Source organism: Felis catus, chromosome B2 (assembly GCF_018350175.1).
Source record: "Felis catus isolate Fca126 chromosome B2, F.catus_Fca126_mat1.0, whole genome shotgun sequence".
Taxonomy (NCBI): domain Eukaryota; kingdom Metazoa; phylum Chordata; class Mammalia; order Carnivora; family Felidae; genus Felis; species Felis catus.
In genome coordinates this window covers 20,370,246-20,373,452 of record NC_058372.1, presented here as the reverse complement: position 1 = coordinate 20,373,452, position 3,207 = coordinate 20,370,246, and positions in this window count along the sequence as shown.

The following is a 3,207-nucleotide window of genomic DNA, read 5'->3' as shown; positions in this document are numbered from 1 at the left end:
TTTTTCAGCAATCAAGTCTTAGGGAAGAATGTATCATAATGTGTTTCAGTTACTGAGCCACCTTGGTTTGGATTCAAGATGGGATCCTGGTATGGCTTAATTCTGCATCAAAAGGATTACACTGCAGGATATTAATGTTGTTCATACCTAAAGAGATTGTATGTTGTAAGCCTGCCCAGGCACTAACCAAGTTACATTATTCCCTAGTCTTATTTGTTTCTGGGGCAGCATACTTCCTATGCCCAGGTCAAGTCTTAGTTTAAAAGAAAGAGAAAGAAACATGGAAATAATAGGGTAATAAATAAGAACAAAAGAAAACTGCCCCACAGGATAATATGGCAAAATGGGAAACATGGGTACCCTAAATTTCAGAAAATGATTGTCATGCACACTTTCATGTGCTATCATTTAGCCATATCAAATGTGCAACTTTAAAAAAAAATTTTTTTAACATTTATTTGTTTTTGAGAAACTGAGAGAGACAGAGAACAAACAGGCGAGGGACAGACAGGGAGGGAAACATAGAATCCAAAGCAGGCTCCAGGCTCTGAGCTGTCAGCACAGAGCCCAACGTGGGGCTCGAACTCACAGACTGAGTGAGACATCACGACCTGAGCCGAAATTGGACACTCAACCGACTGAGTCACCCAGGCGCCCAAACATGCAACTTTTTCAAAAAAAATTTTTAATGTTTATTTATTTTTGAGAGACAGAGAGAGATAGAGCATGAGTGGGGGAGGGACAGAGAGAGAGGGAGACACAGAATTGGAAACAGGCTCCAGGCTCTGAGCTGTCTGTACAGAGCCCGAAGCGGGGCTCAAATTCATGAACCGTGAGATCATGATCTGAGCCAAAGTCAGACGCTTAACTGCCTGAGTCACCCAGGCGCCACCCAAACATGCAACTTTTAAACATGAGTTTAATAATATGGAAAACGTTCATGACTTATGAATATGGACAATTATTATTTTAATAATATGGAAAATGTTAAAGAAAATGTCAGGATGCAAACTTAATTTTGTAATATAATTTTGGTGGTGTACAAATATGTAAGAAGCCTTAGCATATCAAGTTAATATTGGTTCTCTCAGGTGCTGAGATCATTGATTTTTTAAAATTTCTTTGTTTATTTCTCCCCCTGACACTTTCCAAATTTCCAAGTGAGCAGTTACTACTTTTGGAATCAGGAAAATATAACTTTACTTTTATGATTGTCCATGTTAGGACTTGAACAGAAAGGGATGCAGAGGTGGTGGAGAAGCTGGTAATGGGGGAGAGAGAGAGAGAGAGACAGAGACAGAGAGATAGAGAGAGAGAGAGAGAGACACGGGAAGAAGAGGAAGAAAAAGGAAAGACAGAACATGAAAAAGAAAAGCATTTGACAATAAGACAAGGGTGCATTTTGTTTTGAAGCCTGAAGAAGTGCACATTATTTTAAGACTTTCTCTTCAAGTTGGAACCTCTGATTTTCTAAGTGGCTTGGTACCGTGATCAGAAGACGCTCTTAAAAGACAGCTCTTGTACAACGTACTGGTATTCTTCTCAATGACACATGGAAACAGCTTCTTTTTACCAGCAGTATTGAACACAGCAACGAGCTCCTGGACGGTACTTTAAGTCACTTGCATATTGAGAAATGAGTCACAGGTTGGCAAAGCTCCAATGTTTTGGGAAAATAGTTCTTCATGTTCTTTCTGCTGTTTTGTACTGTCCAGAGTCCTCTCAAGTCTATCAAGGAGGATATGAAGCGCTGACTCTGAGCATCAGTATGTTTCCTTGTCCCCAGGGTGAGTCCAGGACCTGGCCGTTGCTGTAAGGGTCTTGACCCAGTCCCTGTAAGATTGGCAGATGGATTAGGCCATGAATATGCAGAAATCAGGATGAAGGGAATGACTACCCAGTGCATAATGACTGAATTACAATTTTAAAATGGAATGAGTTAGATAGTTATTATCAGTGTAATTATTCATAAATGTGCCTAATTATTCATAATTATTCAGAAGCATATTACTTCCCTGATTGCCATAAGTGATCTCCGAGGCCAATTACAATTTGATTCTGGTCACAGGACTCAGTGAGTGTTATTACCCCTTCGGTCTTGGTGAATCCTGAGCTTGGTCTCTGGCCCGACAGCACTGGGAGCCCTTTCTGTCATCTGGCCCTTTAAATACACACAACAAACCCATTGCTTTACACCCAGCTGACTTCAAAGCCCCCATTGTCTTTTCTCCCCCCTTTCCAGCCCCGAGCTCCTCTTGTTTGGGTTCAGGCTGTTCCTTCGAGGGCCTTGGCTGCTGCTGTTTAATTAGGGCTCTCTTGTTGTCATTTCTGCATTTGATATCTTAATAGCATTGGAGGGCACATGTAGGGTAATAGGGCAAGACTATGTGCATATAAAGGTTATGTGGAGAAGCTGGGAGCCTGGAAGCCTTGGCCATCTTTCGGAGGATGAAGTGTTAAGTCAGGGGTTTCAGACTTTCTTGCAAATCTAGAAGCCCTCTTCGGTGGGGGAACGCAACCATTTTTAACTCATCTACAATAGGCTATAGCTCACTGCCTCACGGTACACATCGTGCTTCTGGGGATCATTTCAAAATAGTGTAGCCCAGGAGAATATTTCCAGTTTTTCCAGAGCGATTTCACTTTGACCTCAATGTGGCAAACCCACTGATGTGCTTTATAACTTGCTCTTTGTGTAGAGGTTCTCATGAATGCAGACTTCAGAGATGAAGCCATGGCTCAATTTCTACTTTTTTTTTTTCTCCCTAGAAAACATTACAGCAATTACCATATTATGGGACGGCATTATCAAGTGCAAATTAGCATATAGATTAGTTCTGGGGGGCAGGGAGAACGAGAGGTGGGTTAAGATCTTTAAAATCATGTATAGTTATGCTACACAAAGAGTGGCTTGCAGAAATCTTCCAGATCCTGGGTGTACCTAGCCCTGTGTACACAGTAACGGATCTGATAGGTGGCAGCCGATAATTTCTAAGGGAACAAAGGCAACTGGGCTCTGATTGTAGCTAAGATAATACCAGGAATTGGACAGTATAAGAAGTTGCATATCTGTTCGGTGGATTTCAAGACTCTGACCAGCTTTCAGTTGCTGGATGGAGACTCCTTGATTTGGTTAGTGAGAACAACCAAATCGGGATATAATTAATTGGAATCACCACGTTTAGGTTTTGCATTTGGCTCAGGAAA